Source organism: Macaca nemestrina, chromosome 4 (genome assembly GCF_043159975.1).
Source record: "Macaca nemestrina isolate mMacNem1 chromosome 4, mMacNem.hap1, whole genome shotgun sequence".
In the NCBI taxonomy this organism is placed as follows: domain Eukaryota; kingdom Metazoa; phylum Chordata; class Mammalia; order Primates; family Cercopithecidae; genus Macaca; species Macaca nemestrina.
Window position 1 is genome coordinate 9,416,490 of NC_092128.1, and position 25,541 is coordinate 9,442,030.

Here is a 25,541-nt window from a genome sequence, read left to right on the forward strand (position 1 = left end):
GCTCCTCCAGGTTTTGGCCAGAAATCTCCGCTGCTAGTGTGGAAAACTCTACACTGAACTACACCCCCATTCCCAGTGCAAGGCTATTTTAAACCTTACATATACTTTTGTTTTTATCTAAGTATCTTGTGCAACTATTTTTGAGAGTCAAATATTGCTTTTAAAGCTTATAGTAAAAGAAACCTCAGTCCTTTTTATTTTCCTCTTGCCACCCAGAGGCAGCCACTCTCCACCCTTCTGACTGTTTCTTCTAGTCTATTTGCCTCTATAATTTTAAGTAATATAAGTATGTCATAGCATGGTGTGTCTAATCAAATTTAGACATCATTAGCTGACTTATTTTTGTAGGTGAGGATTATCACTCATGTCCCTTCTTTTCTGTTTTCCAGTATACCTACCATATATCAACTTCTTAGATAAAATGCTGTATATTTACTTTCTATTCAATTTTATCTTCCATGTTTTAATTATTATGATTAGTTAATAGTGTTTATGGCCAATGTACATAATCCTAAGCTGAACTAAGAGTTCTGATGGAACTTTTTTTTCCCTCAAGTTACTGATAGTCTCACATTTTCAACCGCTTGGTTTTCTTGGAATATCTACGATTTTCCACAGCCTTTCATTGCTCCATGAAATGCCTGTCAAATCAATTTACCACATTGTAAAAGCTGTTAGATAATTAACATTTTCACTTCTTGTTTTCCAGTAGCTCTCCGGCTTCCTGCTCTGTTTGTGCTGGTTGCCCTGGAAAGTCTGCTGCTCAGCCCATGCCCTGGGACTTCCTCCACCCTTACCAGGACATTCTTTCCATCTCTGTCTCCTGTGTGCAAGTCCCTTTTTCCTGGATTGCCACATCTTGAATGTTTCTTAATTTACTTCCTCATTTTGGCAGAGGATGTCCTGCAGTTGTTTTCTGGGAATGGTGAGTAGAGGTGAATTTTTTAAGACCTTGCATGCCTCAAAATGTCCATAATTCCACCTACACACTTGATTAGCAGTCTGGACAGACACAGATTTCTAGGTTCAACTTATAATCCTGCATATTGTGAAGGATTGTTTCTGTTGTCTTCTAGTGTCTAGTATTGCTATAGAAAAGTCAAGTGCCATTGTGATCCTCTATCTTTTGTGTATCACCTGTTTCTTTTACTCTTTAAGTTTTGAAGATCTTCCCTTTTGTCCTGGTATTCTGTAATCACACTATGATATACTTGATGAAGATTTTTTTTATTCATTTTGTTGGGCATTTGGAGAATCTTTTCTAATGCATAGCCAAGTCCTTTCATTATGAGTAATGTTCTTGTATAATGTCCTTTCCATCATGTTCTCTTTCTGGGACTTTTATTAGTTTTTTTTGTTTTGAGACAGTGTCTTGCTCACCATAACCTTAAACCCCTGACCTCAAGTGATCCTCCCACCTTAGCCTCCTGAATGGCTAGGCTTACTGACACACCCTACGGTGACCAGCTGATTTTTTTTTTTTTTTTTTTTGGTAGAAACAGGGATCTCACCATGTTGTCCAGGCTGGTCTTCAACTCTTGGCCTCAAGTGATCCTCCTACCTGGGTCTCCCAAAGTGCTGGGATTATAGGTGTGAGCCACTGCGCCAAGCCTATTTAGTTGGTTTTTATACATCTTGGTTTTAACCTCTAACTTTCTTATTTTTATCTCTCTTACTATCTTTTCCTTTGTCTTTTTGTTTTATTTTACTTTCTGGGAAACTGCCTCAGCTTTATTTTTCAAATTTTCTATTTAATTTTTATATCTTCTATCCTTTTTTCTTAATTTCTAAGTTATCTGTTCTATAATTGACCCTTTTATGTGCCTTGTTTAACAGATGAAATATTTTTTCATATTTTTCTCAGAGTATTAATTAGTTTCTTTGATGTTTTCCTCTCTTCCCAGCTAATATACAAGTGAACCAGTGACCTGCAGTTCTGCCCACACAGGGATAATGACCAATCAGATTCTCTCTTTTCAAGATGGTTAACATAACAGATGCCAAGAAAGAGAAGAGGAGCTGACAGCAGAGGGGGAAGATGAAAAGACCCGCAAAGAATGGCCATAAAAGATATGAGTATGTTGAGTGATTAGTGATCGGAAACTACGAGTAATATGGTACAGGTGTTTATAGAAGAACAGCCATTGATCAGGTTGGCTATCAATGAACTCTGGTAAAGAAGGGGTGACCTAGGCCTGAGTCCTAAAGCTTTGTTGGTGATGTCAAAAGTCACAGTCCTTTTGAGGCTTCAAAGGCCTCAGCTGTCTGATTATTTCTGGATCTCCATGAAAAGCCCATGACTCCTGTTTTATTCTCACTGCACACCCCTACCTGTGATGAGCGTGAGACACTCCATGCCTTGTAACCCAGTGGCAATATCATCAGGGTGGGGGCTGGCTGGCTGCTCAGGTGGGCCCCCCAAGCAGAGTCTCAGCGTAAGCACCATGTTTAGGTCTCACCTTTCTGCAATGTTTGAATTTCACCCAAAGCCACAGTTTCAAAAAATGAACATTATTTCACAACTCTAGATCTTCCCAGTTAGAGGACTATTCACACTCAGTAATCAGGACCCCTTCCCACATCAGAACAGGCAGGGGGGTCTGCAGCAAGGCTAATGTTAGGGTGGAGAGTTTGCTGCACTGGGCCAGAGCGTCCTGGCCTCTGCCTGCCCAACAGCAGAGACCCCTCTCCAGGGATTATTCAGGTCCTGCTGGGAGGAACAAACACCAAGTCACAGTACCTTTCCCTTTTATATATGTTTCTAGGCAACCCCAGCTTTCCATAACCATCAGCTTAGTAGGTCACTGTTCCCAGTGGTCATATCTGTTCTGAAAGATTCCCCATCATCTCGAATAAAGGTAAGCACTTCCTAAGTCCCCTTCAGCAACACATGCACAAACCGCCTCTTAGAGCATGCACCTTCTGCAGAGAGACACGCCCAGAGGGTGAGCTGATTTTCAAATTACAGTAGCTCCCCAGGTACCAGAAGAGCCCAAGTGAGATCTGAGAAAGTGGTTCTAGCTTCTCTATCCACCTGCCCTCCAAGGAGCTGAAGACTTCAGGCTGAGGAGGGCTGGCCGAAACGGCCGGAAGAGTTGACTGAAAGGGAAGCAAGGTGTCCTCTTAGCAGGGAAGCAGACCCGTTAGTAAACCAAAGCCACTCTGGGTGTGAAGAAAGAGCTGCAGGCAACAAGAGGATGGGACTCAGCTCCCAGAGTCAGAGATACTGCTCAGCCAGCCCAGGTGCCAGTGCCAGAGCGCAGTAGCTGAGTGCAGACCAAGAGGCCTTGCTTCCAGTCCAAGCGCCCCTCAGCTGGGCTTGGGTTTAGTCAGCAAAGATGGTTCTGCACTTCTCATTACTTTGACCCAGGAAGCCTGGTCCTGAATCTGTAAAGTCTGTAAGTAAAACTACAGTTGACTTTGAACAACACAGGCTTGAACTGTGGGTCCACTTAACAGACAGATTGTCTTCTGTCTTTGCTGCCCCCGAGACAGCAAGTCCAACCCCTCCTCTTCCTCCTCCTCTTCAGCCTGCTCTGTGAAGATGACAAAGATTAGGACCTCTATGATGATCCACTTCACTTCCACTTGTTCTATAGGAAATAAATTTTCCCTTCCTTATGATTTTCTTAATATTTTCTTTTCTCTAGCTTTCTTTATTGTAAGAATACAGTATACAACACATCGAACATACAAAATGTGTGCATTGACTGTTTGTTATCAGAAAGGCTTCCAGTCAACGTAGCCTATTAGTAGTTACGTTTCAGGGGAGTCAAAAGTTATATCCGCATTTCTGACTGCAAGTTGGTGGGGCGCGGGGTGTGGTGTCAACACCCCTAACTCCCTCATTGCTCAAGGGTCACCTGTGTGCAGTGTGGAACCTTAATGAAGCCTACTTCAGCCTGGATGCGTGCCTCATCCCAAGCTCCCACTTCTTCCTCCTCCCCACATGGGCCCTCGTCCCACACCATCGTTCAAATCTCATGTCTCAATGGAAAGTCCAGATGAATGCAGCTTCCCAGAGATTCATGGGTTACCCCAAAAAGAAGCTTTTATGTCTTGGGCCCTCAAAAAAATAAGAGTTAATTAAATTGCCCAGTGCTCCTCCAAAGGAGAAGGGCAGTCATCCTGGGGGCTATGCACTGTTTTCCCGCCAGCCCAAATCAGAGATCCTGGCATAGAGCAGACATGGCCTCTGCCTGGCCCGCGGTCTCAGGGCTGTCCAGCTCCGCAGGCCCATCCCTCTCCTGAGCTGCTTAAGGGGGCTGGAGGTGTCAGTCTAATGGGGCTCCCATTCCTGGAGGGGACCTAGAGGGTAGGTGGCCTGGAGGTGAAGTGGGGAGGAGGGAAGGGTACACAGCCAGAGTGCTGTTGTGGAGCCCAATGAGAGACCTGGATGCAGAGGGCATAGGGGAAAAAGAAGTCTGGAGAGCTGAAAAAGGACGGAGGGTAGCTCTGAGCTGCATTGCATGGAACCAAATTCTGTGTGGTGACTATAAAGCCCTTCCATCTTTAGCATCCTGTTCCCCTGCTACTCTCTGCCCCACCTTCCCTGCTCCACGCCCCAGGCTCCCCGTCCCCAGGCACTCCAGGGCATGCACTTGATGCTGGCCTCTGCTGAGGCTCCTTCTGCCTGCACGGCTCCTGCCTGTAGCTCTGCAAGAGCAAGGTCAGGCTTCCTACATGAGGCTCCAACTTCCGCGCTCTTCAAAACTTGAAAAGAAATTGACTTGCACCTTAGAAAGCGGCAGTGTTTGTCTCTTAGGCTAATGTTTTATGGGAGTAAGCAGATTGCAGCTACAATTATTATGGACTATTATACTCTTGTTTAGGGAGAAAAAATCTGCTAGGGATTAAGCAGAATTGGGTTCAGATCTTTGCTTTTTTTTCTTTGTTTAAAAATTAGTTATTTTTTGTTTGTTTCAGATCTTTGCTTTTAGCTGTTGTTGCTTTTAACTCTATGGAGAGACCGAATGGAGTCAGCCCAGCAGGGCATGCTGGGCAAGAGAGGTCTCCCGAGTCCCAAATAAGAATTTCAAGTAATACAAAACGAGGCAGCAAACCCACATGTGGAAGTCTGATACCGCTGGCAGAAGCGAATTGAATAGATGTCTCCCTGTTGGTAAGGATGTGGTTTTATTGACTTGAAATAAGAAAGCCCGCAAGCAACAACCAGTCATCCGCAGGATACTGCCACAAGGAATAATTGAGCACTCACTCAGACACGGGAAACCACTGCTTCTTTCAGTCTTTCTCCCAGATTCCAACGGTCAGTGTTAAAGCGGTTCACCTTGTTCACCTCCCTGAGAAGACGCTGCAGCTCACTCACCCCAGTGGGCACTGGGAGCCTCTGCTCAGGTGGGAAACAGATGCCCCCTACATGCACATCTGGTGTTTATGAAGCAGATACTGGGGCTTCATAAACACAAGGGGCAGGGAAGTAGCCCCAGGGCATAATGTGGGGCCTCCTGACTGAAAGTAGCTTACAAACCCCTGCCTGTAACAGCCACTTCCCTGGCAGTCATTTTGCCACTTAGGAGCCCACCTCACCACTCTTCCTTTAGTTCCTTCAGTCTGTACAGACCCTACCAGAGCAGCTCAGCGGGGAGCAGCTGCAACCATGGGATCTGCTCCAGGCAAGGCCCTATGCTATGCAGTCCCTGGGGGTGAGGATTCCAGAGGAGTCAAATCACTACCTGCGCCTCCAGGGGATGGCCCTGTGTGGTGGAGATGAGCATTCCCACAGGGAAAGTGCAAGTTGCAAGGCTGTTACGGAAACACCAGGGGTTCCATCTAGGTCTTGCTGCCCATCTCACAAAAAGCCAGTCACTGAGATGAGTATTGCCAGGGAATAAGGCTTTATCCAGGTGCTACAGACAGGGTGAACAGGAGATCAGTCTCAAATCCATCGTCATTGACTGACTAAAATGAGGGGTTTACATAGCAGGGAAGAAATGTAACTACATGTGGGAAAACGGATTAGGGAGGGGCAAGGAAGAGGAGTTGGCCAACAGGCAGTAGGTGGTCACCTAGGCAATCATGATGGGTGAGGGGTCTGGCCTCTCACTTTCCACATGTGGGGATCTGGTAAATTTCAGTTTCTTGATACTCTCTGGGAGGATTGCTGGTTGGTTTCCTCAGAAAGGAATTCAGATAACACAAATGTAAATTTCTCCTTGGGTTTCAAGACTGAGAGGGTCAATTTCTAGGTTTATTCAAGAGAAACCATAAACATCAGTTCTGTGGGACAATTGGGCCCATTTCAAGGCTCTGAGGATGAGGGTTAATGAGGGGACAGAGTCACCTGGAGAAGTTCACTGGGACCTACAAGAAACTGGAGAGGCTTCCTGGCAAAGCTCTATGCCGTCTATTCTCTCTTCTCTCCTTGCAGGAAGATTCCAGTATAATAGACCCCAGAGGTGAAAAGGCTTTTGTTCAGTAAGTAGAAAACTGAAGGGGGGTGGGAGCCACATGGATTTGAACCAGAGACCGCTTGGCCTGCAGTGCAAGGCACTACCTTCAGTTACACCCCTCACTTGTTATAACTGTTTCTGATAAGCACCTGTGTGGCCCCATCAGCACCCTGATTTCTTCTTGGTTAGTCCATGGGAACAGCCCCACTGCAAACAACCCATTCCTGCTCTCCTCTTTCCTCTAAACCCCAACCTCCTCCCACCTGGCGGTCCACAGGCCTACAGCTTCTTCTCTCAATGGGAAAGACATCAGCTTGGAAAACCACTTGGAAAGCCAACATTATCCTAGAAAAGCTTTTTAAATGACCCAGCAGGACAAGTCCCCGGATGGCCTTGACCAACCCAGTGCTTCCCTCTTTTCTTGGTTGTAGTTCTCAGCATAACTAGAGAATGTGCTGGGTGTGTTGTCCTGAGATGAGGAGGGACTGTCCTAAACCTGGACTCTGTTCCCATCACACCTAGGACAGGATGTCCTGCTATGCTTTAGCCCAATGATCCAAATTGCCCTTGGGGTATAAAACTGAGAGCAGAGGGTGTTCAGGGTCCCTCAGCTGCAGTGTGAAGTGGGACACACAGGTGGACTCCATCTGCCCTGGGCAGCTTCCTGAGCCTTGGGGAACCAGCTCACCCTAAATCCCAGGCTTCTGTTGTCCCTTGCCTGCCTGTAAGGAATAAAGTTGCTTTGCTTAACTTGCTATATAAGTGTTCTGTGTCACTGGACTCGAGCAAGTGGTACAAACTGCAGATTAATAACTGGTATGTGGCGAATCTGCTTCATAAGTGGTTGCTGAATTTTGCGGCCCAGGAGATCATCTGGTGTTTCTGTGATGTGGGAGGATGAAATGAAAGAAAAATGAAACTTCTCACACCTAACAAATCAGAATCTGTATACTTGACCACACGCCCAGGTCATTCTGGTGCTCAGACATGTTTGGCAACTTTGAATTTAGTCTATACTTGCATGTTACATGCCTGAAAGAAAAAACAAAGACTAATTAAAGGCCTGCCTGAGTTCACACATCCCTTAATAACAGGATCATAGCTAGAACCACATTCCTGGTTTTGGGACTTTCCATTGCCCCAGCCCAAAAGATGACTAGATTCCTTTCCATCTCTTTTCCCTCTACTTCCTTCCCAGGAACCTCCCCTCAACCTGCCATAGGACCTGAGGCAACCTGAAGGTACCAATTGGTATGTGGTACTGAAAAGAGACGCAGGTACTAAAAAGAGACTGAAAAGAGACGCAGGTACTAAAAAGAGACTGAAAAGAGACGCAGGTACTAAAAGGAGACTCTTTCCAGGGGGCACCTGGATTTGAATCAGGGACCTCTTGATCTGCAGTCAAATGCTCTACCCCTGAGCTATACCCCCTCAGCTTCTAGGAATCTCTACTAAATACCTTTTCATGTGTGTTGCAACACACATCTATGCACTGAAATTTACATGGACTCTTAGAAAGTTTTAGAGATATGGACATTTTGCCTCACAGAAAATTAGACCTTTTGGCCTTCTTCTTTCTTATTAATCCCTCCCTACTTGGGCCCCTAGAAGCCTCCTTGGCTCACTTCCATCTTGTCTTAGGACCACTTTGAAGACACCTGCTTGAAGAATCATTGCCAAGAGCAGGGCCACTCCTTTCTTCCTTCATCTCCTCCTTAAAGTCCACTAACTTGAATGTGTCCCCACATCCTTTCTTTTCAATTTCACCCCTACCCCAGTGGATGGATCTGGGGGCTCTTCTGCCCATCTCCTCTCTTTTTATTCTCATCTCAGCTGTTCTTGGTTTTCTGCAGGGTCTTGACTGAACCCAGGAAAGCCCATACCAATAATTTGAATTATTTGAATCCCATGATGGAGCTCAGGAAGCTTCCCCAGCTGTCCCTAAGGGCCTCAGGCCAGAAGCACAACTGAAGCAGCAAGGACCAAAATGTCTCCTCTGCTGGGCAAAACCCTGCCCGGAGGCACAGCACCACAGGTCCCGCAAAGTGAACCTGGCCCTTGGCCAACATCCTACATTAAGGCCACTTCTGACATTAAAAGGCCACACAGATCTCAAAAATGTGGAGAAAGGACACCCACCCAAAGGGTCAGATGAGATGATGGCAGTGCCTGTGATAACTGTGTCACGGAGACCAAAGCTCAGAATCCACAGAGGCTCACAAAGGAAAATGCAGTCTCTTTGTGTCTTTCTACAGTGCCAAACAACATTAAGCATAAAAGTTGGGATGCAATAAGTATTTATTGGAGGGAAGTAAAGACAGCAAAACCAGCAAGGATAACTAAGAATAGAGTTAATATAAATTACTTGAGGTAGCACCAGTCAAATGAACTCTGTTGCTATTTTGGTGTTCAGTTCTCCAAACCTGAGCATGCATATTCTTCTGAGCTCAGATTCCATGTTTCTTGCTGGAGGAGATGAGCCAATTCACAGCCACGTGGAGCTCTGTCACTGGCTACTCTCTCTTATTGGTCTTCTGGCTCCCCCAGCAATGGTCCTCTCTTACTGAAAAGGGAAAAGGCAAGGAAGGAATTAAAGAAATCCTCATGTTAAAATTCTTCTTGTTAAACAATAAGACTCTTTAAAAAGTCCAAAAATCTACAACCAGCAACCATCATACTTAATGGTGCAACGTTAGAAGCATTCTCTTAAAAACTGGAAACGACAAAGATGCGTGGTAGCTTTGTTTCTATTTAAAACCACCAAAAGCTAGAGGTAGTGCATTTAAGACCAAAAAAGTAGGGTTTTTTCCAGTGGAATAGAAGAAACAAAACATACATTATTTCAGTGACACTGTGATTATATAGAAAACACGAAGTAATCTACAGATTATCTGAATTATTAATTTTAATAAATTCAAATAAGTTATACAATAAACTTATTTTAAATCAAATATATTTCCACACACCAGTAACAAAGTTAGAAATGAAATTTCTTGACAGAGTAACAAAAATACAGGATCCCGAGGAATAAATACAAGTTGTACAAGACCTCTGTTTAGACTATTTTAAAGCTTCATTGAAAGATATTTAAAAGGCACTTAAATAAGTAGAGAAGTATGCTTTGGTTTTGGATAGGACAAAACGATTTTGTAAAGATACTGCTCTCCAAATTTATAGATTTAATGCAATTGCAATCAAAATCCTAATAGTGATTTTTATAGTAATTGACACACTAATGTTAAAAATTATGTGGGAAGGCAGGGCGCGGTGGCTCAAGCCTGTAATCCCAGCACTTTGGGAAGCCGAGGCAGGCGGATCACGAGGTCAGAAGATTGAGACCATCCTGGCTAACACAGTGAAACCCTGTCTCTACTAAAAATACAAAAAAATTAGCCAGACATGGTGGTGGGCGCCTGTAGTCCCAGCTACTCAGGAGGCTGAAGCAGGAGAATGGTGTGAACCTGGGAGGCAGAGCTTGCAGTGAGCTGAGATCGTGCCACTGCACTCCAGCCTGGGCGACAGAGCGAGACTCTGTCTCAAAAAAATAAAAATAAAAAATTAGCCAGATGTGGTGGCATGCCCCTGTAGTCCCAGCTACTCAGGAGGCTGATGCAGGAGGATTGCTTGAGCCTGGGAGGTTGAGGATGTGGTGAGCTATGATCATGCCACTGCACTCCAGCCTGAGTGACAGAGCAAGACCTTGTCTCAAATAAATAAAATGCTTTTCTTGAAAGTAGCCTATTTAACAAAGAAATGGAATCAACATAGGTTCTCATTAATGGTGGATTGGATGAAGGAAATGTGGTACATACACAACATGAAATACTACACAGCCATAAAAAGAATAAAATCTAGTCCTTTGCAGCAACATGGATGCAGCTGGAGGCCATTATCCTAATCAAATTAATACAGAAACTTTTTGACTGAATGTATTTAGAATCTCTGTTAATAAGGGGCATCAACTTTTAGGATTGTTATGTTCTCTTGATCAATTGACCCCTTATCAATATGGAATTACTATCTTCATCTATGGTAATATTTGTTCATCTAAAAACCAATTTTTGTAATGCTATCATAGATAATCCAGCTTTTGATTACTGTTAACACACTATATATTTTAGTTTATGTTTTTATATTAAAAGTGTATTTCTTTGGGGCAGCATGTAGATGTTTCATTTTTTAAAATCAAATCTGACAATCTCTGTCATTTATATGAGTGTTTAGACCATTTACATTTAATGAGATTTATGACATGGTTAAATTTAAATATATTATCTTTGTACTTTCTATATGTTTCATGTGTTTTTAAATTCCCCTTTTCCTCATTTCTACCTTCTTTTATATTTATTATTTTTAAATGATTTCATGTTACCCCCTTTGTTATCTTATTAGCTACAACTTTTTGTTGTGTTATTTTAGTGTTGTTTTATGGTCTATACTATATACCTTTAAGTTATCTCAGACTATCTTCCAGTGATACGATACCATTGCATGTTTGGGAACTTCACAATGTTCTACTTCAATTTCTCCCCTCCCAAACTTTGTGCTATTGTTATTGTGTGTTATACTTTGATATGTGCTACAAATATCACAGTACATTGTTGTTATTTTTGCTTAAACAGTTGGTTATCTTTCAACAGATCTAAAGTTTAAGAAAAAGTACATAGATGTACCCACATAGTTACCATTTCTGATGCTCTTTATTTCTTTTTATAGATTCATATTTTCACCTAGTATCTTTTTTTTTTTTTTTTTTTTTTTGAGATGGAGTCTTGCTCTGTCACCCAGGCTAGAGTGCAGTGGCGCAATCTCAGCTCACTGCAATCTCCACCTCCCGGGTTCAAGAGATTCTCCTGGCTCAGCCTCCCGAGTAGCTGGGACTACAGGCACACACCACCATGCCCAGCTAATTTTTGTATTTTTAGTAGAGACAGGGTTTCACCATGTTGGCAAGGATGGTCTTGATCTCCTGACCTCGTGATCTACCCATCTCGGCCTCCCAAAATGCTGAGATTACAGGCGTGAGCCACCATGCCCGGCCTGGTATCATTTTTATTCTGCCTAAAGAACTTCTTTAATGTTTGCCTCACTGTGAGTCTCCTGGTGGTGAATTCTTTCAACTTTATTATGTCTAACATGCTTTTATTTCACATTTGTTTTGAAGAGGTGTTTCCACTCAGTATAGAATGAGGTTGAGAGTTCTTTTTTTTTTTTCAGTATTTTGAAGATATTGCTCTACTGTTTTCTTGCTTGCATTGTTTCCAATAAAATATTTGTCATTACTTTGATTCTTCTGTACATAGCATTTTTCCCCCCTCTGGCTGCTTTTAAGATTTGCTTTATTACTAGTTTTGAGTAATTTGACTATAATGTAATTTGGTTTTATTTTCTTCACGTCTCTTGTGCCCAGGTTTCATTAAGCTTCTCGAATATGTGGGTGTAGAGTTGGTCTAAAATTTGGAATTTGGGGGGCATTTTTTCAGATATTTTTCTGCCCTACACTCCAACTTTCAGAAATTCTTTTCTGCTCACTTAGCTGTATTTTTTCTTTCTTTTAAAATTCTCTTTTCTCTAGGTATTTCACTTTGAATAGTTCTGTTGCTATGGTTTCAAGCTGATGATTCTTCTACAATGTCTAATCTTTTGTTAATCAAGCAGTGTCTTTTTTACTCACCATTGTAGTTTTCATCTCTTTCATTCACTTTTAGTCTTTGTGACATAATAAAAAAATACGTATTTGGTTTCTGCCTCCATTTCCTGGCACACAGCTCCTAAAATCCTTGGGATCTCTGAAGTGATGAGTGTCTGATGAATATGGTAGTAAGAGGACTGATGGCTAGAGGGTCCTGGATAGCCTCAGGATGGGGGATAGTTGCCAGGAGAATCAACTGTGATCAAAGCGTTGGAAATTTTAGCCCCATTCCCTCTACCTCCAGGGAGAGGAGAGGGACTGAAAGGTGAATAGTTTACTATTGATCAATGATTTCACAATGAAGCCTCTTTAAATATACCTGCATAAAACCCCAAAAGGATGGCCTTCAAAGAATTTTCAGATTGCTGAACATGTGAAGGTGCTGGAAAGGTGGCATGCCTGGAGAGGGCACAGAAACCTCATGCCAATTCCCATGTACTTTGCTCCATGTACCTCTTCATCTGGCTGTTTATCCACATCCTTTGTAATGTCCCTTAAAACAAAGTGGTAAGTTTAAGTAAGTACTTCCCTAAGTTTTGTGAGCCATTCTAGGAAAAGACCAAATATGAGAAGGAGGTCATAGGAACTCCCAATTTATAGCCAGCCTATCAGAAGCACTGGAAGTTTGCACTCAAAACTGGCAACTGAAGTGAGGTCAGACATATGTGACTAAGCCCTTAACCTGTGGCATCTCATTCTAACTCCATTTAGATAGAGTCAGAATTAGTTGAATTATAGAACACCTAGCTGGTGTTTGTAGAAAACTGGAAAATTACTTTATGGGAAAAACAGCCCCACATTTTTGTGACCAGAAGTGTTTTATGTGGAATGTTGAGAGTATAGTGGAAGAAAATAGTTTGGTTTTTCCCCCGTTATATACTATTTTTTTAAAAGCTTCAATGAAACTGCTTGGTTTCTACAACAAACTACTAGAGAAAGAGTCGTTTATAAAGAAATTTATTTCTCACAGTTCTGGAGGCTGGGAAGTTCAAGATCAAGTCACCAGCAGATTCCATGTCTGGTGAGGGCCCATTCCCTGGTTCGCAGACAGCCATCTTCTTGCTGTAACCTTACATCACAGAAGGCACGATGGTCCTCTCTCAGGCCTCTTCTATAAGGGCATAAATTCTGTTCAATCACCTCCCAAAATTCCCACCTCCTAATACCATCCATCACCTTTGGGTTTAAAATTTCAACATATGAATTTGAGGGGGATACAAATATTCAGTCTATACCACTAAAGTTTTTGAACAGATAGAATGCACTTATAATGACTTTAAATGTTCTTCTCTCTAATTCTAACATCTGTGTCACTTCTGGGTCAGTTTCTATTGGTTGACTTTTCTCCTAATTATAGGTGGTGTTTTCCTGCTTCTTTCATACCTAGTAATTTTTGGCTGCAGACATTGTGAATTTTATCTTGTTGGCAGCTGGATATTTTAATACTTGCATAGATATTCTTGAGCTTCTTTCTGGAATTCAATCAAGCTGCTTGAAAATAGGGCAAGGCACTTCTGTATTCTCCACCCAGTGCCCCATGAATCATGAGGTTTTCCAGTCTGGCTGGTGAAAATAGGTACTATTTTCAGTGTGAACACCATGCATTGTTACCACTTATCCTTTCAGATGGTTCTTTCCTTGGCCCTGGAGAGTTTCCTCATGCGCATGTGCTGATCGGTGCCTAGCTGAGCATTTGAGCATGATCCTCTGCAGAGCTCCAGAGTTCTCTATCTCTGGGCATCTCTCTCCTCTCCAGTATTCTCTTTGGCAAACTCTGACTGCCTTTATCTCTCAAGGCTCAGAGCTCCATCTATTTAATTCTTGGAGTCCATAGGGCTTGGCCTGGGTTTCTCTTCTCTGTGCCGTATCCTAGACGCTTTCCCAAGTCAGTCAATTGCAGCATTCATAGGACTTATTTTCCATTGCTCAGGGATCATGGTCCCTTGCTGCTTGATGTCCAATGTCTTGAAACTGTTGTTTCCTATATTTTTCAGTTTTTTGGCTATTTTAGATAGGAGGATAAATCCAGTCAGAATAAGGATAAATTGTCATAATAAGCAAAAGCCCATTTTAAAAATATAGTAATATATTTGGGTCCTATTGCATATCTTCACTTGGAAGCCCCACTACCTTCTCAGAATCAACATGGGCAAAACTAAATGCCCTATCTCCCTGCAGCCATCATCTCCGCCTTCTCCACCTGGAGTCTTTGCCTCAGTCAATGGCACCATCACCCACACAGCTGTCTAAGTTAAAGCCTGAGAGTCATTTAGATTTCGCTTTCCCTCATTATTCACATCTAGTTTATTAACTAATCTGATCAATTCTAACTCATATACATCTCCCTAATCTTTCTCCTTTTCTCCATGTCAATAATCACTGCCCTAAGACTGTTATCATCTCTCTGGTGGCAGTTTGTACCGTGTACCAGTTGGTATAGCTAAAACTACTTTCCCAGAATTATTTCCTGGTCGAAATTCAGGTTAGAGTTGGACAAAAGAATTTGAGTGATATTTGGGAGGTAGAAGAGAAGCCACAGCCATTACTCTCTGACTGCTCTTGTTGCTAGTTGTCGTGACATACAGATACCAGTGGATTCTGGCTCATCCTGCTCTCCCTTACTCTGTGTTCAGCTCTTCCCAATGGCCAGCCATGTCCATTAGCAGTAGCCCCAATGCCACCACCAGATACTTGTCAGAGGACCCACAGAAGTGGTAGCTAAATTTCTTTGGAGTTTTTCTCTAGACACTTTGTAACTCCACTCTAGCAGCTGAATGTGCTTGGATTCTCAGGACCCCCTGCAATCTCAACTTGTCCACCTTGCCATGCTTTAGGAAGGTTGGATAGTGACTGCTCTTTGATCCTCCATTTTCCCTAACTCATCCTATAATTGTGCATGGTCTTAGTCCTATAACAATTCCTCATTCAATAATACTTAAGTGATTCTGCTTCCCTAATTGAATACTGACTGACACATCTCATTGATATTTTTAAACTTTTTCACTGTGAAACATACAAAAAAAGCACAAATAAGTGATCAGCTTTAAGAAGAAGAATAAATAAATATACCTGTGTAATCTCACATCCAGATCAAGAAATAGAACATTACTCATGGGTAGATGCAAATGAAATGCAAGGAATGTAATAGGGAATGACTCTTCTCTAAGTATACATTTTTATATAGCCTCGACTGTTGAATCATTTTAATATTTTACATTTCCAAAAAATAAAACAAGTATGAGGAGATAAACCTAAAAATAAATATAAATAAAACCAATAAATCTAATGATATATTACATTGATACCATGCCTACAAAGAAAAAAAAACTCTCAGTGGTGTATATTCTAAGGAAAAAAGTGAGATATTGAAAAAAATAGATATTGAACTTTACTTAGTAAGTTGATTTGGTATAGCTTACAAAACGTGCATGTTGATATTTGGGGGTGCTAGTGTTCCATTTGTGGAAGATAGGAAATATAAACATGGGATGGAGGTGTTGCAGTCTTGTTATCTGAGCTCTTGTCTAATGACCAAGAAAATTAAGGACCATGGACACCAAGGGTGAAGCTGGGGCAGAGGTTTAATAAGCAAAATAGGAAAGCTCTTCGCAGTAGAAGGGGGACCTGAGAGGGTTGCCTTTTCTTCAGTTGAATACAGGGGCTTTCATTAAAAACAAAAACAGAAACAAAAACAAAAAAAACTTCGCCTATCTGTGTAGCTGTCTGTGTAACTGCCCTCACCTGTGCAGCTGCAGGCACCTCTCAGGCAAGCCTCCTTTCCATGCAAGTTTCCATGGCTCCCACTGTGTGCATGCTCATAGAAGAGGAGGAAACTTTTCCCTGGGAGCCCACCAATTATACAAAGAACAAAGGTGTTTCTATGTGGGGCCTTGCTCCCTTATCTGTGCAGCTGCAGCTTGATTTTTCAGGCTGTTTCTCTGTTTAAAAGAATTATACTGAGGACTGGCCTTAACTGTCTGCTTACAGTTTTTTTCCTTTTTCTGTTCTCATTTCCCTACTCAGGACTGGAGACCCCAGCTGCTGTTAGGGAGGTTGGATGATGATTTTTCTAGCTAATTCCAGCTAAATAGTGGCATCGTGTGGGGGACTATAACAGTCAGGGCTCCTCCTGAGGTTAATTTAAGGGTCCCCAGAAGAATGGTGTGGCCATGTGTGGTTCCATTTGCATTACCATTTGAAGTACAATGGCCTCTAAGTGAGAAGAAACAGTTTGGGTTATTAGAGGACATGTATCAAAACAAAACAAGGTCAGGGTAAGGACAGCTCAAAAATCCCAAGGCTGTCAACACTCCCCAATAACTGGCGGCTATAGTTATGCCTGTTAAGAATTGGGTGCATGGGACTTGACTTGGTTAGGTTCCTTGGTCTTATTCTCCCAAACAAACAAACCTCTGAGTTATGGGCACCCTATCTATTCCCATCACCCGGCAGGATTTGCAGGATAATTGCTCAGAATTAAAATATCGATCCAGATTATTTATATTACCTATCCCTTTTGTTTCTTCTGAGCTGCAGCCATAGATCACTGGTTGGTTTACAGGAATAAGCAAGCTGAATCTATAATGTAGACAAAAACTTAAAAACAACTGAGATTAGAATAAATTGACAAGTGTATATGTCTTGAAACATAATTTTTCTCTGTTCAGGCCTCATTTTTTTTCTAAAACAAATCATGATAAGACTTAATTGTTTGCAAAATAAACTTTAGTTTTATACTTGGCCTGATTATTTGTGTAAAGTGCAGCAAGGATACCAATCCTTCACAGATGCTTTTAAATTGGCCTTGATGGAACTCTGCTCCACAAAAAATCTAAGATGAGACCTTTTAAACCTGAGCCCACCCATGGGTTTGTACCCTTAAATATCTATGAGTTGGGTAAATTCCTCTCTTCTTGAGGTCCCAAGAATATGGGGCTCCTTGGTCTGTTAAGAAAGTGACATTCTTTACTCACCACAAGTTAGGAACCCTGTACTGGGACTATGTAGACAAGGTATGAGGTTAGTTTTTCCAAGGGGCTTTTATTGACTCTGCAAGTGAAGTTTGATTCCTTAAAGGGAAGCACACCATTCTGGTCAAAGCCTTGGTAAAATGACCAGTATCTCCAGCTGTGTCCTGTTGCAAAAGAAAATGGATTCTTATTGCATTGATGCGAATAAGTATATTGCCATAATTTAGGAATATTCACAAATAGTTTCCAAATTCTGGAGATGCCAGGCAGAGATAAACAAACATGCTTCAAATTTTGTTTACAAGAATATACCTTACTGAATCATTAAAGGCTGTAAATAGCTCAAGATAAGTTTTCTTGACTGAAAAACAAAACAAGGATCAGTAACATTTTAAGCAAAAAAGCTAAAAAGGTTACTTCAGTTTTCTGTTAGTTCAGTCCATTCTGTTAACTCTTGCTTTGCTTAATATTCATGAACATTTCAGCTCATCATGAGTCCTGCACATGTTTACTTTATTCCAATGTTAAAATCTCCACAGTTATCAGATACTTGCATTTGAGAGCACCTGTCAAAGTCCTATAGCTGATCATACTATCTTTTGAAGAGGATCAAAACAAGACAATAATTGTCTGTGAAATGATGAAATGTCCAGGTTATTTACAGTTAAGAACATGATTGACAAAGAAATTTGGTTATTTCTGTGGTTTTCAATATCTTAACATAAAATCCTTAATTATAATTGGTAGCATATATTCAGACATTATAATTTTTTTTTTAAGATGGAGTCTTGCTCTGTCACCCAGGCTGGAGTGCAGTGGCACGATCTTGGCTCACTGCAAGCTCTGCCTCCCGGGTTCATGCCATTGTCCTGTCTCAGCCTCCCAAGTAGCTGGGACTACAGGTGCCTGCCACCACACCCAGCTAATTTTTTGTATTTTTAGTAGAGATGGGGTTTCACCATGGTCTTGATCTCCTGACCTTGTGATCCACCCGCTGTGGCCTCCCAAAGTGCTGGGATTATAGGCATGAGCCACTGTGCCCGCCCCAGACATTATAATTTTTAAAATCCCATATAATGTCGTAATATATATTGACATTATTTACTAAAATATAACCTGAAGAATACTAAACATCATTTTGACAATCCCGGCTGCACACGGTGGCTCACACCTGTAATCCCAGCACTTTGGGAGGTTGAGGCAGCCAGATCACCTGAGGTCAGGAGTTCAACACCAACTTGACCAACATGGAGAAACCCCATCTCTACTAAAAATACAAAATTAGCTGGGAGTGGTGGTGCATGCCTGTAATTCCAGCTACTCGGGAGGCTGAGGCAGGAGAATCACTTGAACCTGGGAGGCAGAGGTTGCAGTGAGCCAAGATCGTGCCATTGCACTCCAGCCTGGGCAACAAGAGTGAAACTGTGTCTCAAAAAAAAAAAAAAAAAAAAAAAAAAGGCCGGGCGCGGTGGCTCAAGCCTGTAATCCTAGCACTTTGGGAGGCCGAGACGGGCGGATCACGAGGTCAGGAGATCGAGACCATCCTGGCTAACACGGTGAAACCCCGTCTCTACTAAAAATACAAAAAATTAGCCGGGCGAGGTGGCGGGCGCCTGTAGTCCCAGCTACACGGGAGGCTGAGGCAGGAGAATGGCGTAAACCCGCGAGGCAGAGCTTGCAGTGAGCTGAGATCCGGCCACTGCACTCCAGCCCGGGCGACAGAGCGAGACTCCGTCTCAACAAAAAAAAAAAAAAAAAAAAAAAAGACAATTCCACTTAACCAAACATGTCAAATAATCCTGTTTACCTCCCTGTTGGGTGCTCTAGGGGCCCTCTGTAGCATCCAAAAGCTAGGGGTTAGAAAAGACAACCTTGAAACTGAGGTTTGATTTTGAGAAGCCAGTTAAATATGTTAGAGGTTCAAAGCACTTGACATTACAAAATACAATTCCAGATCACTATAAGCTATTTATTTTAGTCAACATGATGACTCTAATCTAAAACAACCCTTTAACCCTGGACAGAAATTTACATTTCCATGTCTTCTTATAATCTTTTACTAAAATACATTTTACTGTTTTTATATACCTTGCATGTAAATCTATTTTCAGTAGTCTCAATTACATGGTATAGTGGTAACTCTTAGCAATTTTTAACTTTAATGTAAAACCTGGTAAGTTGTTTTAATTATAAACTAGGCACAGATATAGTCTGACTCCTTCCAGCATGGTTAAGGGCATGGTAAATTCTATATGTACCCAGGGCTTATCAATTGTGAAGCAGCCAAGTCAAATGGTTCGCAAAGACCAAAGGAACAGTTTACAACCTTAAAATGTTTAGCAAACCTAGGCCGGGCATGGTAGCTCATGCCTGTAATCCCAGCACTTTGGGAGGCCGAGGCAGGCAGATCACGAGGTCAGGAGATCGAGACCATCCTAGCTAACATGGTGAAAACCCGTCTCTACTAAAAATACAAAAAATTAGGCAGGTGTGGTGGTGGGCACCTGTAGTCCCAGCTACTCAGGAGGCTGAGGCAGGAGAATGGCATGAACCTGGGAGGCAGAGCTTGTAGTGAGCCAAGATCACGCCACTGCACTCCAGCCTTGGCGACAAGCGAGACTCTATCTCAAAAAAAAAAAAAAAAAATTAGCAAACCTAGTATCTGATCTGCATAATTTAGACCACATATTTACATCTGAAGACATTTGTATTACCTATAATCTTTAAGACTGGTCTTATTTCTTTTTTTTTTTTTTTTTTTTTTTTTTTTTGAGACGGAGTCTCGCGCTGTGTTACCCAGGCTGGAGTGCAGTGGCGCGATCTCGGCTCACTGCAAGCTCCGCCTCCCAGGTTCACGCCATTCTCCTGCCTCAGCCTCCGAGTGGTTGGGACTACAGGCGCCCGCCACCACGCCCGGCTAGTTTTTTTTTGTATTTTTAGTAGAGACGGGGTTTCACCATGTTAGCCAGGATGGTCTTGATCTCCTGACCTTGTGATCCACCCGCCTCGGCCACCCAAAGTGCTGGGATTACAGGCTTGAGCCACCGCGCCCGGCCAAGACTGGTCTTATTTCTTAAAGATTAAAGTGACATGAACTAAAGACATTATAGCTTTTATTTTTCCTTCAAAAATTATTTGATCTAAGTGCTTATTTTTTAAGCCAATTGATTGGAGCTTTTTAAATATAAACATTACACATATAATACATATGACTACACAGACAGACAGAAGATGCAGCAGTTATAAGGTTTTGTTTGTTTGTTTATCAATCTCCATATTGGATTACTAGCCTCAGGGTGGAGTCCTTGAAGAGCAGGTCTAGGAAAGCATGCAGTTTCTAGGGCCTAATAAACAGGCATACCTGGTATACAAAAACAGATTTTGAGAGGGATCTATTTACCTCCAATTCCTGGTGTTCCGTGAGGAAAATAGAGATTTCCCCCAAAATGGAATCTGTGGTGTCTCTTCTATTTTTCCAAGGAGTCCCAGGCCATTAGAAATTGTCCTAGGGCTTTTTATGCATGCATTAAGAGTGACAAGACAAAATGGAGAAAAGTAATTTAGTCGACTGAGGAAAAAATAAAGAAGAAAAGAAAACCTTTCCAGAAAAACAAGATCCAAGAAGAAAAAAACACAAAGTCCTTTTTTTTTTGACAGAAAGTCTTACTCTCTCACCTAGGCTTGAGGGCAGTGGTGTGATCTTGGCTTAATACAATCTCCCCTCCCAAGTTCAAGTGATTCTCCTGCCTCAGCATCCTGAGTAGCTGGGACTACAGGCACACGCTATCATGCCCAGCTAATTTTTTTTTTTTTTTTTTTTTGGTATTTTTGGTAGAGACGAGGTTTTGTCATGTTGGCCAGGGTAATCTCCAACTCCTGGCCTCAAGCAATCCACCTGCCTTGGCCTCCCAATGTGTTGAGATTACAGACGTGAGCCACCATCCCCAGTCAAGGCTTTTAAAAATACACTTATAACTTGGATATCCTTTTTTTTTTTTTTTTTTTTTGAGGGGGGGACAAAGTCTCGCTCTGTCTCCTAGGCTGGAGTGCAGTGGTGTGCACTCAGCTCACTGCCAGCTCCATCTCCCGGGTTCATGTCATTCTCCTGCCTCAGCCTCCTGAGTAGCTGGAACTACAGGCTCCCGCCACTACACCCGGCTAATTTTTTGTATTTTTTTTTTTTAGCAAAGACAGAGTTTCACCATGTTAGCTAGGATGGTCTCGTTCTCCTGACCTCATGATCTGCCCATCTCGGCCTCCCAAGGATATCCACTTTTAATTTAGCTGAGTACTCTTTAAGAACATCCTTTTTCATTAATTAAAACTTTGCAGAGAATACAAGCAGTGATCCTTATCATTCCTTTTACCAGTTTGCACAGGGAGAAAGAAGCCAAAAGTCCAACTGGTTAAAAACAAAACAAAACAAAACAAAAAAACCACAAAACTTTAACCTTTTGCTGGCATGTCTGGCTTCTGGATTTTTCAGAGGGAGTTTCTTTGAGGTCCTCCCTGGCTGCATAAGTTTGCACCACTACCTGTTCACAGGCATGTTCAGGTTCTCCAGTTTCCTCTGGGAGGAAAGTGGCTGGGTTCAGACAAGGACAGGTTTTTAACTAGACTGTGATCCCTCTAACAGCAGAGCCTGATATTTGGAGAGGCAATTATCTGATAGCCAGAGACTTCCCTTAGAAGACAGCAGTTCTACCACATTATGTGGGGTATATACACTTATTCCCAATGGTTAACTTGGTGACTTCTGGCACCAGCAAAGCCACCACAGCAACTGCTCAGAAGCAGGCTGGCCATCCTTTAGCCACCAAGTCTAGATCCTTGCTTAGGTAACCTACTGGCTGTTGAGCTGGACCTTGAGCCTGAGTCAAAACTTTCAGGGCCATTCCCTTCCTTTTTGATACATAGAGACTGAATGCCTTCCCTATCAGAAGACTATGGGCTGATGGTTTAACTAAGGTTTGTTTTAACTGGTTAAAGGCTTTTTTTAGCCCCAAATTCCCAAGTCAGGTAGTGAGTCTAGCTGCTTGAGTTTCTTTTATGAGGTGATATTAAGGGTGAGCTATCTCACCATACCCAGGTATCCATAGTTTGCAAAATCCAGTAATGCCTAAGAATCCCCTCAGTTGTTTAAGAGTTTGGGGTACAAGAAAAGAGAAAATGGGCCTAATCTTTTCCTCACCTAGTGCTCTGGTCCCTTCTGATAAGACTAGACCTAGGTACTTTACTGAAGTCTGAGTCTTAGATGTTGAAACCCTATATGTCTTTTTAGCTAAGAAATTGAGGACAGCCCCAGTGCCTTCCTGAGACTTTCTTGGTTGGGGCACAGAGGAGAATGTTATTGACATACTGCAACTCTTCAACTTGAGGGTCAGAAAAATCAGAGATCTTTGGACAGGGCCTGTTTTTGCTTGTTTTTGCTTGTGATATCAGGGGCTGCCTGAGTAATAAATATGTTATTTAAGATTGGGTGTCCTTCAATTGAATTGGGAGACAGGGAGGTGTGTTTCACTAATGCTTCTCTCAGCCTTTCCAGAGAGGCTGGGTGATTTTCATCCAGTTTTTGATCTATTGTGGAAAGCTTGAAGTAGTTAATAGGTTTGGCTCCAGTCCTTTGCAAGCCTTCCAATATACACATTTGAAAGAACTTCCCTCTCCATCTCTGATGCTATTATCATGGTCCCATTTAGGGTCCTCCAAGGGCATTACTACTCTCCCAATTGATTAAGGCTCTTCCCCTTCCCTGGCCCTGTATGAGACAGAAAGTTTATCCCCAGATTTCTCTGTTGCTTGCAGGGCTTCCTGTTTCACAAGAGCAGTTAGGGTTTTATTTAAGATTAATATAACATCCTTCCAGGAGAGTTTAAATACTTGGGTTAAATCCTAGAAGACCTCTATATATGAGTGAATTTGGGGCTTTCACAGAACGAACTTCAAGGTCTTAGGGTTAGAGGAGATCCAGGCTGCACTCAAGTGGAGTGAAGGCTTGAAGATCTAGAAAGGGAGGAGGAAAAGGTGTCCCTTAGTCTTCTCCCTCCTATTAGAGTGACCCAGGATAGAGAGAAAGATAGGAAGGGTGTCCCCCTTCTCTTTCCTTTCGTCTCCTCTGGGTCCCAGCAACCATCATAGGTGCTGCCCACGGATGCAAGCATGACCTTCAGCCATGGATCTGTAAGAGCTAGTCAGCAGGAGTAGTCATGCTTACCTACTTGATGCTTTAGCTCTGTCTCTGGGTTTCCCAAGCCTACTCGATCCAAAAGGCTTCCAGGGTACCCCATGGGCCCAGGAGAGATTGTGCAGTAACTGGATTTGGGCAAGACCCTTTAATGGAGGGAGTGCCCTGACTCTATACCTGGCTTCTCTTACTATGGCTCTAATGAAATACTGAATTCCCAGAGAATGGAACCAATGGATTTCTAAGCATAAAATTCCCTTTTTGTTTAAATGCCAATGTAGCTGGATGTGTAACAGGTGCCTCAAAAGAACATAAGGATTACATGGCTGTCATCCCTTCTATGGAGACAGTACTAAGCTAGAATTTGTCTCTTTATGGTGGTTTCCTCCCAACTATTGAAAGTGCAGTTTACCTGCCTATAAATAAGGCACGGAGTCTGACTACTGATAGAGAGATGTGGGAGGGAAAGGATTTGGGGAACTAGAGGTTTGGGACAAAGGGCCGATAAAGCCCCCTATGAAGAAAAATTCCATTTCACTAGGTGGCGTAGCAGGGACTGAAATGTTTGGTAAAAACTTTGACTCCAAATTCTTTCCAGGCAGAGGTTAGACAGGTGTGAGGCTTGGTAGGCTGTCCCCACAATATGCCTACTGGCAGGAAAAAATTTTGTTTGTCTCATGGAGGAACTTTTTGAATTCATTGGGCAGTGTTGAGTTCTTCCATGGAGGAAAAAAGAAAAACAACCCAAATGGAGAAAAAGGCATTCACTCAGGGTGAAATATCCCCCTAAATAGTGCCATGAATGACTATCACTGGGGGGCAAAAAGGCCCTTACTAGGTGAAAGTTTAGACTGAAATCTTGAAATCACCCCATCCCAAGAAAATCACAGAAGCAGCAATTATTTGAGTTACACTCCTGGCTACTAAGACATTTGCTAACTTTACCCAACAAGATTATCTCCCCAGGCTGTAAAAACTCCTTTAACATAGCATACAAAAAAGGGATAGGAGACGTGACAGCCACAAAAAAGAAAGGAAGACAATGTGATAAGAAAATCTGGAAGTCCTGGTGCCAACACCCTGATGGCTTGCTGAGGACTGGAGTTAGTCCAGGGGACTTCAGGTAACACTGAGGTGTAGCTTTGGCCAGAAACCTTCAGTTGCCCCAGGACCTTCCAGTCCCAGGCAATGGCTAGGCTCTCCATGAAAGAAAACTCGATTGGAACAGAGCCAACATTCCCACCACCTGAGGGTGATCGGGGATTGACAAAGTCCTCTCCAACATGCCTGTCCCCTTAGTTCTGTAAGGCTGGCAGCCACACTATTCATCTTTAACTGGCTGACAGGGTTCCAGTGTTCTGTTTAATTTTTAAAAGCTGAGAATGAGAAGTCTCAGAAACGAAAGTAAAGAGTTGGAGGTCTGCTCCTACTCACCATTCCAATATATCCTTTCCAGGCCAACACAGCACAATGTTGCAGTGTTGTTGACTGAGATATTACCTGAGCTCTTTGTTTCACAACCAAGAACATTAAGGAGTGTGGACACCAAGGGTGAGGTTGGAGCAAAAGTTTAAAAAGCAAAAGAGGAAAGCTCTCCACAGCAGGGGGCCCAGAAGTGTTGCCATTTTTTCAGTTGAACACAAAGGTATTTCATAAGAAACTTTCCCTGTCTGTGTAGCTGTCTGTGTAACTGCCCTTATCTGTGCAGCTGCAGCATGTCTCAGGAAGCCTCCCCTGACATGCAAGTTTCCAGGGAGACCACCATTTGCATGTTCATAGAAGGGGAGGAAACCTTTTCTTGGGAGTCTGTTGATCACACAAAGAACAAAGGCATTTCTTTGTTGGGCTTTCCTCCCATATCTGTGCAGCTGCAGCTTGATTTTTATTTTTATTTTTTTGAGACAGAGTCTCCCTCTGTCACCCAGGCTGGAGTGCAGTGGTGCAATCTCAGGTCACTGCAAGCTCCACCTCCTGGGTTCATGCCATTCTCCTGCCTCAGCCTCCTGAGTAGCTGGGACTACAGGTGCCCACCACCACACCTGGCTAATTTTTTGTATTTTTAGTAGAGACAGGGTTTCACCATGTTAGCCAGGATGGTCTCAATCTCTGGACCTTGTGATCCGCCCACCTTGGCCTCCCAAAATGCTGGGGTTACAGGCATGAGCCACTGTGCCTGGCCTGCAGCTTGATTTTTCAGGCTGTTTCTCTGTTTGAAAAAATTCTACTGAGGACCTGCCTTAACTATCTGCTCAACTGGGTTTTTTTCCTTTCTCCTCTCTCAG

At 42.6% G+C, this 25,541-nt stretch overlaps 1 long non-coding RNA gene and 1 pseudogene across 1 annotated transcript; one reads left to right on the top strand and one right to left on the bottom strand.

The window, feature by feature from the left end:
• The window catches only part of LOC105475000 (zinc finger protein 777-like), a 149,896-nt pseudogene extending 146,275 nt beyond the window's left edge, over positions 1-3,621 (top strand).
• A 9,430-nt stretch (positions 3,622-13,051) lies between these two features.
• Positions 13,052-20,676, bottom strand: LOC105474863 (uncharacterized). Its single transcript, XR_982984.2, has 4 exons — positions 20,476-20,676; positions 17,079-17,239; positions 16,613-16,683; positions 13,052-14,107 (listed from the first exon to the last, which is right to left on the bottom strand). It is a non-coding gene; the product is annotated as an uncharacterized lncRNA (long non-coding RNA).
• Between the last annotated feature and the right edge of the window lie 4,865 nt (positions 20,677-25,541).